Source organism: Arvicola amphibius, chromosome 12 (genome assembly GCF_903992535.2).
Source record: "Arvicola amphibius chromosome 12, mArvAmp1.2, whole genome shotgun sequence".
In the NCBI taxonomy this organism is placed as follows: Eukaryota; Metazoa; Chordata; class Mammalia; order Rodentia; family Cricetidae; genus Arvicola; species Arvicola amphibius.
In genome coordinates, this window is record NC_052058.2 from 140,134,628 (window position 1) to 140,146,735 (window position 12,108).

Sequence of the window (12,108 nt, forward strand, 5' to 3'; positions counted from 1 at the left end):
CTAAGGGAAGTCAAGGCTGGAACGGAAGCGGACCACCTGGAGGAACACTGCTTGCGGCTTGTTCTTCATAGTTTGCTCATCTTGCTTTCTCATACAATTTTGAAACCCCTGTGCGGGTATGATACCACCACAGTGGAGAAAGCTTTCCCATATCAATCATTAATAATAATAATAATAATAATAATAATAATAATAAATTGGCACCACCACAGTAGAGAAAGCTTTCCCATATCAATCAATCAATCAATCAATCAATCAATCAATCAATCATCATCATTTCCCCCAAAGTTTGCCTACAGGCCAACCTAATCATGGCATTTTCTCAATGAGGTTCCCTCTTCTCAGTTGACTCTGGCTTGTATTAAGTTAACAACAACAACAACAAAAAAAAAACCTAACCAGGATATTGATGTACAAGTCTCTGCTTTAAATTCTTTGGTGTATACAGCTAGAAATGAAATTCCTAGGTCATATGATAATTCTACAATTAGCTTTTTGATTATATGACTGTTTTTAATCATAAAAACACATATTTCCAAATTTAATGTGATTTAGCATCTGAGGCTATAGGGTAGAAAGCAGTAGTTTGATAGCGCTATTTATTGGTTGTAAGAGCGAGTGTCTGGGAATACTGTTTCATACGCATCCACATCAGCTAGATACCTAGACTAACCTACAGAAAATGTTGATAGAAATTTAACTAAGCTGCATGGGGACAGAAGGAAGCAGCCGAGTGTGGCAGGACTGGGAGCGAAAGGAACTCTGTGATCAGGAACTCTTCCAGAATGTTCCAAGTTGCAAAATCACTTGCAGAGATGCACCGTTTACTTTTCTGATGCCTTTTGCCAGGGCTTACTTCTTCTCCTCACATTTTCACACACCAAAGTCTTCAGTTCCAGGCACACTCCAAGTATTTGCATTTAGGGTTTTTTTGTGTGTTTTTTTTTCAGAATGTCACTTTGAACACTTAGTCTGAAAACCAATATTGTTTAGTTTAAAGGAGATTTTCTTAGGTAACTTGTCAGAAAAGCATGATTGATTGCTTGTGACTCAAATATTTAAAAAATGAGAATAGTAGAATTTAATAAAATAGATTGTTTTCCCTGGAGGTTAAGATGTCTACACAGGATCCAACTTAAACAGGATGTCTAACCTTCCTAAATTTTCCTTCAAAAAATCTTTTTCTTATTAATCTGGCAAAAGAAATAAATCTGGCCAACAGTTGTCCAGACAGGAGGATTTCCCTTTTTCGCTTGCTTCAAAAAAAAAAAAATCTTTGAAAACCCTTGTATATAAAGAGAAGTTCTATAAATAGGAGAATGTGAAAAGTCTGGGTAGAATAAAAAAAGAAAGAAACCTTTACAAATACCCAAGTTTCAAATCTTTCTAGTTGTACCATCTAGGTGTCCCGTACCCTAAAGCCACAGGCATCTAGGATGCATTGTACAAAAAAAAAAATCTAGTGTGCTTATAATGGAGTATGCTCTAAGGGGGTGGGGATATTGTGAGAGGGATAGAAAAGTAGACTTTAGTAGACAAAGGAAATATATTCAGAATGTGTTAAAATTTCTATAAATCGATAAGGCAATGTCCCTTAAGAAGGGTTGAGTATGTAACAAGAGGAAGCCGAGATGACCAAGAAGCATGGAAAGATATACACAGCTTCAACAGCTGGGAAAATGTAAATTATAACGAGTACAAGAAAGCAGTTCCTAGCTAGGAAATTGGTTGAGATAAAGGTCTAAGAACATGAGGTATTAGCATGGAAGCAGGAAAGAGAAGATGCTCACGTCCTGGAGGCAGTGGAAATTGTTGAAACCACTTTGAAGAATCGCTTGAAAAAAAAAACCTAGAATAGTTTAAAAAGTGTACCACTGGGAAATCTAGTGCTTGGCATATATCCTGGAAGAGTTCTTACACACATGCTTAAGGGGGAAAGTACAAAATTTTATGCCCAAATGAGTATAATTTCTGAGAGAAATACCTGTTGTATACTCACAAAATCCCATATAGCTTTATTATTTAAACTGGATGTGTGGGTGCAGGCCTGTGGTCTTCAAATTTGAGAAGTTGAGAAACAGCAGGAGTACAAGATCATCCTTGGCTAAGGCAAGTTTGAGACCATCTTAGGTTACATGAGACCTCTTTAGAGACAAACAAACAAAAGAAAAAAAAAAGGAAGAGACAGAAAGACGAAAGAGACAGACAGAAGGAAAGGAAGAAAGACAGAGACAGACAGAAAGAGATGAACAGAAAAAGACAGACAGAAAGAGAGAAAGGAAGGAAGGAAAGATGATAGAACAATCTTGTCAATCAAGCACTAACCAAGAAAGGGGTTTCTGATGCTGGCAGAAGTCCCTTGTATCATAGATGCTCATCACTGCAGTCTGAAATCTGAGGCTCCTTCCATACTGGATAGCTGAGTGTTCATCAGCAATTGCCTAGACCAATTTTAATTGCTATAAAAATCAAAAGTGTGGCTGGGTGTTTTGGCATATACCTATAATCCCAATACAAGGAAGGTGGAGGTAGGATGATCAGGATTTAAAGTCATCCTCAGCTACATAGTGAGTTTGATGTGAGCCCAAGCCACATTAGACTCGGGCTTTGTCAAAGAACAAAACAAGTCAGGCCTGGTGGCTCAAGCCTTTAATCCTAGCACTTGGGAGGTAGAGGCAGAGGGATCTCCAAGTTTGAGGCCAGCCTGTTTTACCAAGTGAATTCCAGGATAGCCAGAGGTACACAAAATGATGATGATGATATAATAAGAAAACATCCCAAAACAGTCTTTTTCATTGGTCCTTCATTTAAGAAAGGGAAAATGCTTTCAAGTTTTTAGTTTTCTTTCTTTCTTTTTTTTTTTTTTTTTTTTTTTTTTGGTTTTTTCGAGACAGGGTTTCTCTGTAGCTTTGGAGCCTGTCCTGGAACTAGTTCTTGTAGACCAGGCTGGTCTCGAACTCACAGAGATCCGCCTGCCTCTGCCTCCCGAGTGCTGGGATTAAAGGCGTGCGCCACCACCGCCCGGCTTTAGTTTTCTTTCTAAGTACTTACAGTGTCACCAGATGGTTTACTAGTGAAAAAGCCTAACAGTTGTTAAGGTCACTAAGCCTGTTGCTGTGAAGGAAGACATTCCTGTAGATTTTTATCTGCAGCCTCTGTCCATCACCAAGATTTTGCTAATTACTGCAAAAGAGTAGCCTGTTGGGAAAAGTCAGATATGAGCCAACAGCTCTTCCGTGAACCAATATCCTTCCCTTATTTGCCAATTACAGATTAGGTAATTTGCTTTTTTTTAAAAATCAGTTGTAATGAGGTACTTCAAAACAGTAGTTGTGGTGTGCAGTGTGTCAGTGTTCCTCACAGGGTGTAGGCACAGCACCCTGGATTCAAAGTCTAAGTCAATGCAGGCGAATTAGGTCTGTGTCCATCACCATGAACAGAACTATTAAATTACCTACGGTTGCTGAAGTCTTTCCAGTTACTGAAGCCTCTTCTGGAAGCTCAGAAAGTATTGAAAGCTCATGGTGTGAACTATTTTACATACTTAAGGAGACAATTACATTGCTTTGTCCTGTTTTACCAACTCAAACCTCCACCCCCTAAAATATCGCCCTTTCTGCCTTTGACTGGGAAAATTAAACTTCCATCGTCTACTAAATCAGCGGTAACTTTCTCTAAAGGAGATGCCAGACAAGACAATTCTGATGTCCGTCAGGGTCCATTCAGTGGTTACTCCTAGACCTATCACCAGACTAGAGACTAAGCAGGCTCTTAAAGGGGAAAGAGAAAATCGTCCATAAGAAGGGGCATTATACCACTAAAGAGCTTAATGAGTTTGCCGATTCATTCAAGCAGAAGTCTGGGGAATGTGTGTGGGAATTGATTTTAAGGGTATGGGATAATGGTGGAAGGAGCATAAAATTGGACCAGGCTGAGTGTATTGACATTGGCCCACTGAGTGGAGATTCTAGGTTTAATACGGAAGCTTGTACAGTTAAAAAAAAAAAGGTGTCAAAAGTTTGAATGGACGGCTGAAGCATTTGTCAAAAGATGGCCTACTGAAAAGGATTTGAAGATGTCTGATATCCCTTGCCTTAGTGTTGATGAAGGGGCTTTAAGGCTTTGAGAAATTACAATGTTAGAGTGCATACACTGTGTAAATCCTAATCCTCCACAAGGGAAGTCCAGAAGATGTGCCCTTCACTAATTCTATAAGACACCAAATTGTGAGGGGGCAGCAGCACAGCTGAAGAGGTTTGTTGTTGTTCCTTTCCTTGTGCCAGACCTTAGGGCTGGAGACGCTGCTGCTCAGTTGGATGGATTAAATGCAGTAGGTTTAATTGGCCCCAAAGTAGCAGGGGCCAGGTGACAACACCTAATCACCAAAGGCAAGGTTATTGTAGTTTTTGTATTAGGCAGCATAGACAAAGAAGTGTCCATAATGGCCTAACCCATCATGGCCAACACAGGCAAAGCGATTTTTATGGTAGCATGACATGTATGGACCTTTGGTACTGGCTAATCAACCATGATGCTTCCAGGCATGGAATAGCCTATGGCTTTTTTTAAAATCTGTATAAGTAGAAAAATTCTCAAGGAAATGAAAAGCTACACTGAATCATAGCAAAAGGAGATCTTGGCCTGGAACCAATTTTCAGACTTGAGCCCGTGTGCAGACCCCATACTCTTTGAATGAAGGGATAGCCAGGTTCCCATGAGGAAGGACCTTGATAAAATACCTGAGTGTTTTACTGTTAGCCTTTTTCCAGTCCTTCCCCAGAGGGATCTATGGCCTATTACAAGGGTAACTACACACTAGGGGAAAGGAAATAATCGACTTTCTGAGGTCTATTGGTCTAGTCTAAACTGATGATGACTCTGGGAGATCCCAAGAAACATTGGGGCTCTCCAGTTAAAGTAGAAACTTATAGGGGTCAGGTAATGAATAGAATTTTGACTGAAGTTCAACTCACAGTAGATCCAGTGGGTCCCTGAACTCATCCTGTAGTTGTTTCCCCAGTCCCCGAATGTATAATTGGAATAGACCTACTTAGAAGTTGGCGAAATTCTCACATTGATTCCCTGACCTGTGGAATGAGAGCTAATATGGTTAGAAAGACTAAGTGAAAGCCATCAGAGTTACCTCTGCCAGAGAAAATAGTGAATCTAAAAGAGTGTCACATCCCTAGAGAAACTGCAGAAGTTAGGGCCACCACCAAGGACGTGAAAGATACAGGGGTGGTGCTTCCCACGATGTCTCTCTTTAAGTCTCCTACCTGGTCAGTGCAGAAGATGGATGGACCTGGAGAAAGACAGTTGACTACTGAAAACTCAGTCAAGTGGTGTCACCAACAACAGCTGCTGTATCAGGTGTGGTGTTCTTACTTGAGCAGATTAGCACATCTCCTGGTACATGGTGTGCAGCTATTGATCTTGCAAATGCCTTTTTCTCAGCACATAAGGACCACCAGAAGCAATTTGCTTTTAGTTGACAAGGCCAGCAGTATAACTTTACAGTTTTACCTCAAGAATATATTCATTCTCCAGCACTGTGTCATAACTTAGATAGAAGGGATCTTGATCCTCTGTCTTTTCCACAAAAAGACATGTTGGTCCACTATATTGATGACATTCTATTGATTGGACCAAGTGAGCAGAAGGTAGCAACCACTTTGGACTTGTTGGTAACACATATGCATGTCAGAGAATGAAAAATACATCTAACCAAAATTCAAGGACTTTATACTTTAATGAAATTCTTAGAAGTCCAGTCTTGGGGGAGATATTCCTTCTAAGGTGAAGAATAAGTTACTGCACATGGCCCCTCCCACCACTAAGAAAGAAGCACAGGTTTACTGGGCCCCTTTGGATTCAGGAGACAGCACATTCCGCACTTGGGTGTGTTACTCTGGCCTATTTACTAAGTGGCTCAGAAAGTTGCTAGCTTTTTATGGGGCCTGGAACAGGAGAAGGCTCTTCAACAGGTCCAGGTTACATATGCATATGTTGGGCCATATGATACAGCAGAAACAATGTTACTTACTTGACATATCAATAAGAATATGGTTTGGAGCCTTTAGCAGACACCCATAGGTTAAGCACAGAAGAAACCATGAGGATTTTAAAGCAAGGCCCTGCAGACAATTATTTTCTCTTTGAGAAACAGCTCTCGGCCTGCGATTGGGTCTTAGTAGAAACTGAACGTTTGACAATGGGCCACAAAATTACCATGAGACCTGAGCTGCCCACCAAACCATAAAGTAGGATGTGCACAGCAGCCATCTATGATCAAATGGAAATGGTATATACCAGATTGGACCTGAGTGGGTCTTAAAGGCACAAGCAAGTTACATAAAGGAGTTACCCAAATGCCTATGGTGCCTACTTCCAATGACCCGATCTATTACTGCCAACCATCCCACTATAACCTCATGAGGTGTTTCCTATTATCAGTTGATCGAGGACGAGAAGACTAGGACTTGATTTACTTCTGGTTCTGCATGTTAGGCAGGCACCACCCAGAAGTGGATAACTGCAGTATTACAACCCCTTTCTGGAACAACCCTGAAAGACTGGCGAAGGGAAACCTTCACAGTGGGCAGTACACATGGCCATACAGTTTGTTTGGAGGAAGAGGAGGCCAGATGTACAGTTGCTCACTGATTTATGGGCTGTGGTCAACGGATTGCCTGCATGGCTGGGGACTTGGAAAGAGAGTGACTAGAAAAAGGGTGAGAAAGACATCTGGGGAAGAAGCATATGTATAGAACTCTCCAAACAGGTGTAGGAAGTGGAGATACTTATGTGCCAGGTAAACACTCATTGAAAGGTGACTTCAGCAGAGGAGGACTTCAGTAATCAAGTAGATAGGATGACTTGTTCTGTGAAATCAGCCTCTTTCCTCAGGCATCCCTGTCATTGCCCAGTGTGCCCATGAACAAAGTGGCCATGGTGGCAGAGAGATGGGGGTTATGCATGAGCTCAGCAACATGGACTGCCACTCACCAAAGCTGACTTGGCTACAGCTGCTGCTGAGTGCTAGATCTGCCAGCAGCAGAGACCAACACCAGGTATGGCACCATTCCCCAGGGTGACCAGCCAGCAACCTGATGGTAGACTGACTGCAATGGAGCACTTTCTCCATGGAAAGATAACCATTTGCCCTTAATGGAATAGATATTTATTCTTGTTATGGATTTGCCTTTCCTGCCTATAATGCTTCTGCCAAAACTTCCATCCATGGACTTATAGAATGCCTTATCCACCGTAATGGTATTCCACTTCTAACCAAGGAACTCACTCCACAGCCAGAGAAGAGTGAGTGACTGGAGGCCCCACAATCACGGAATCACCTGGTCTTATCATGTTCTCCACCATCTTGAAGCAGCTTGTCTCATAGAAAGATAGAATGGCCTTTTAAAGACACAGTTACAATGTCAGTTAGGTAGCAACAGTCTTGGGGGCCGTGGTGGGTCGCTCCAGAAGGTGGTGTGTGCTTTGAATCTGCATCTGATCTACGGTATGATTTCTCCATGAGGTCAGGCGTCCAAGTTTACTTTGCTCAACACACTTACTCTGGCAGACATTTACTGAGTCCTTACTATGTGTAAACTCACTCCTCAGCTCCTCAGCTATACTGATAACTGGAGAGATGTGTTGAATGTTAAGAGCATTTCCTGTTCTTGCAGAGGACCTAGATTTGGCTCCTGCACCCACACGGTGGCTCCCAACCATCTGTAATTCCAGTTCCAGGGAATCTTGATACCCTCTTCGGACCTCAGGCATGGGGCGTGGTACACAGATGTACATGCAGGCCAAGTACTCGTCCACATAAATTAATGAAGCTTTTAAAAAGGAAGAAATGGCAAAGGCACCGCCTATAGCGAATGGACAGTCAATGGTTAAGGTAGGGAGGGATGTAAGAGGAGGGAGAAGGAAAACCTAACCCGACCTCAGGAGAACTGAGCTGCGTATCACATCTGCAGAGGTTTGTAGAGTGAATGGCTGAAGAACATCCAGCATGGGGTTTCTCCTTGAAGATGTGACAAATTGTAAAAATTCAAAGTTTTCAAAAGCATCATTGAGTGAAAACCCAACACAACGATACAAAAGTTCCCAACAATGTCTTCATCGTAAATGACACCAGACACCTGAATTCACTTGATTGTCTTTTATTTTTCTGTTTTTTTCTTAATGCTACATAACTAGGCGTCAGCACATACACTTGAAAATTGATATTCAAAAAACTGACCACTGTGATATTATTCTTTTTCATTTGTTTGTTTTCTGTTTTGTTGTTGTTATTTGTGTTTTGTTTTGGTTGGTTGGTTGGCTTTTCTTTTTAAATTTTGTTTTGTTTTCAGCGGGGTTGCAAGGGCAGAAGGCAGATGGGGATGGGGGGAGATGGTCCAGGAGATGGGTGGAATTAGGATGCATGATGTGAAACCCCAAAAGAATCAATAAAAGTTTTAAAAAGAAAAAGAAGACAAGAAGAAAAACTGGCCACCGTCTGCATTTGAGGCAGCTTGCTTTTGCCACTCTACCGTGACACTGGGATTATCTCTCATGTCTTCCTGGATATCAGTTTCCCTAGCTGTAAGTTCTTGTGACAGCAGAGATGGCTGGTTAAGGAGAGGGGAACGGAGAGTTGGACACCATGCCTGCTGAGCGCTGCTACTCAACGGGAGGAACTTGCCTCCCTCCAGCTCTGGGAGAGTCCATTTTTATAAGCAACAGGAACGCCTCACTAAACAAATGTCCTCAGACTTTGCTGTGCGCGTTTCCTAATTTCCTAACTGCAATTTTAATTCTAATAAGAATCCACTTTTGCCGGGCGGTGGTGGCGCATGCCTTTAATCCCAGCACTCGGGAGGCAGAGGCAGGCGGATCTCTGTGAGTTCGAGGCCAGCCTGGTCTACAAGAGCTAGTTCCAGGCCAGGCTCTAAAAAAGCTGCAGAGAAACCCTGTCTCGAAAAACCAAAAAAAGAAAAAAGAAAAAAAAAGAATCCACTTTTAAGATCCTCTTGAAAACAACAAAAGCTACAATTTATACTGAGGAGTTGTATTATGAACGCTGCCCAGAATCTCATAGTTTTCTTATGACACGGAGATAGCAAACTTGGCGGGTCTTAGGTGTCCTTCAGCCCTGGATGGGCTTACAAAGTGCATGTAGAACCAGAGGAGGGTTTTGAAATAGACATTTTATTTGCTTTTGCTTTTGCTTGTATGTGTGTTTATGATTTATGTGTGGACACGCATGCTATAACACGTGTATATGGTTTACAGAACACCTTTGTGGAGTCAGTTCTCGCCTTCGACCTTTACATGGGTTCCAGGGATCGAACTCAGGTGGACAGGTCTATAAAGCAAGTGTTTTCAGTGGCTTAGCCATCTTGTCTGCTGAGCCATCTTGCCAACCCCAGAAGATTTTGCCCTGAGAGAAACCATTGCTTGAGAGACACTGCCTTCACCTTTATTGCATGTCCTTTGCTGTAACCCAGCTTGGTAAAGATGACATTGAATGTAACTCTGCCTGCCTCAATTTTAACTTAAAAATGATTGCCAGGTGGCGGTGGTGGTGCTCATCTTTAATCCCAGCCCTTGGGAGGCAGAGACAGACGGATCTCTGAGTTTGAGGCCAGACTGATCTACAGAGGGAGTTCCAGGACAGCCGGTGCTACACAGGGAAACCCTGTATTGAAAAACAAAACAACAACAACAAACACAAGGAAAAAAAACCTGCTAAGGAGGAAAATGAGATTGGGACATGTGGAGAAAAGAGAAGGACCAGGGAAAAGGAGAGGTGGAAGGTATAGACCACTGGCGTACATGAGCCCACACATCCTTGAGCATGTGGAGGATGAATGTACTCTTGTAGCTGCAGTCCACTGAAGAGTAAGAAACAAGCATCTGCCGGTTGTAGGTAAACAGGCAGACAGGATATTTGTAAGCATGGACGGGGCCCAGCCGGTGATGATTTACTAGTTTTCAATGTTGCAGTGGTATTGACAGCGATGCAAAGTCAGAAAGAACCGTGCTTCAATGCATGGCTTTGCTCTCTTCCTGCGTTGCTGATGTGCATTACAGTTTTCTCTTATGATGCCCAGTCCCAAGGTCAGGAGGGACAACAGTTAACACCCTGCCGTGTGCTATGGCTGATCTATGGTGCTGGAGGTTTCTCTGGTAAGATATTTGAACTTAAAGCTGGACAGTGGTGGTGCACTCCTTTAATCCCAGCACTCAGGAGGCAGAGGCAGGCAGATCTCTGAGTTCGAAGCTAGCCTGGTTTACAAGAGCTAGTTCCAGGACAGGCTCTAGAAACTACAGGGAAACCCTGTCTCAAAAAAAAAAAAAATATTTGGACTTAGCTTATTTTCAGTTTGTGATGGCTTTCATCTGGAAACTGACTGCATGGTTCTCTGAGGGGCATCTGTATATAAACTATATTGTGGAATAAACCAATTTTTGTATTCATTTTCTGATGGGCCAACATATGCTTTTTTTAGTGACTAGCACATGGTAGACATACTTCACTTGGTACCCATCATGCCAGAGGAATAAAAACTCCTCCCTCTTTAAGTAGCAGATCAGTGTGTGGGTGAGCACACACAAGAGACGGGGATAACTTGACTGTAAAGTTGGGATGCTGTTGTCCTCATTGCAAGCCCGGTTTGTCACCTAACAAGTGAAAACAAAGAGACTTCACATAGAATGCATTTGGCTTCCCTGACCAGAGGCTCAGGAGTGGGCTGTGTGAATATTTTTCCTTGCTGAGTGGCCATTGCCTTCATCCTAGTCTCAGAGATCCATTATTCCAAAGGTTAGAATTGCTGTGACACATGAGTTTTTCTCTCTAGCTTGTCTATTGTGACCTACCGTTCCATTGCTGCCGCCACAGCCTCTTCAAGGTGTCCCTCCAGCGAGCCTGGAGTTCTCTGTCCCTCCCAGCAGGGCTTTAGGATTCTATTCTGACAGCTGGTTTCTGATTGTTTTTGCCTTTTGCCTGCGTTGCCATGAGTGTCCCTTAGAGGGAACAAGGAAACCCACACATGCGTCCCAGCCCTCCCCCCCCCCCCGCAGGAGAGCGAGTGGGATGTGAAGTGGATGAGCAGGGTCCTGAAAAACCTCTACCTACAAAGTCAGCTCTGCAAATAGTCTGAGTTTTTGGTTTAAATACTGTAATAATTTGAAGCCTTTCCTTGTAGTTACAAGTATTTTAGTCTCTCTCTTTCTCTCTCTCTGTCTCCCTCTCTGTCTCCGTCTCTGTCTCTGTCTCTGTCTCTCTCTCTCTCTCTCTGTGTGTGTGTGTGTGTGTGTGTGTGTGTGTGTGTGTGTGTGTGTGTGTGGTATGTTTCTGATGCAGGGATATTTGTGTAGTTATCGAAGGGCTTTGTAAAAATGGTTCCAGGGATTGAACTCAGGTCATCAGTTTTGCACAGCCGGGACTTTACCTGCTGAGCCATTTCGCTGCCTCCTTTTATCTTTCTAAAGGTCTGAGGCGTGGTCTGATGATTAAGTGCACTGGCTGCTCTTCTAGAGGACCCAGGTTTAATTCCCAGCACATATGTAGTGGTTCCCAACTGTATGTTCCAGGGGAATCCCTCCTTCTGGCCTCTATGGATACTAGGTATGGCACACACATGCAGGCAAAAAAATCCATAAAGAGACATAAAACAAAATAAATAAATCTTAAAATATAATTAGAAATGAGCATGGATGGCTAAAGGGCCAGGTGATGTCACTGTGATGTGACAAAGAAGGAGAGGCTCAAGTGACTTGTCAGCTGATGGCCAGAGCTGGAGCCTTCAGCAGGAATAGCTTCATAGAGAAACAGTTCATTGCAGCTGGAAACATGTCCAGCTACTCATAAGCATAAGGTAGGATATAAGCACACCTATGTCCTTGTTCTGCCACCCGAGAGACTATCCCTCCAAGTAATTTAGCCCAGTGGCAGCAAGCAGAATTAGCAGCTTGGGTTGGGCTTTGGACAACATTCTGAATTAGAAGGAAGCAGAACACCTTGGAGAAAGAATTGATTATAGACCATGGCAGGAACTACAGAAGAACCATGGGTATATAGTGGCAGAAAGAACATGCCAGAAACAAAAC

The 12,108-nt window shown here is 42.7% G+C and overlaps 1 pseudogene; it reads left to right on the forward strand.

Annotated features, from left to right (window-relative positions):
• The first annotated feature begins 709 nt into the window (after nt 1-709).
• Nucleotides 710-7,536, forward strand: LOC121676954 (annotated as a pseudogene).
• The last annotated feature ends 4,572 nt before the right edge of the window (nt 7,537-12,108 follow it).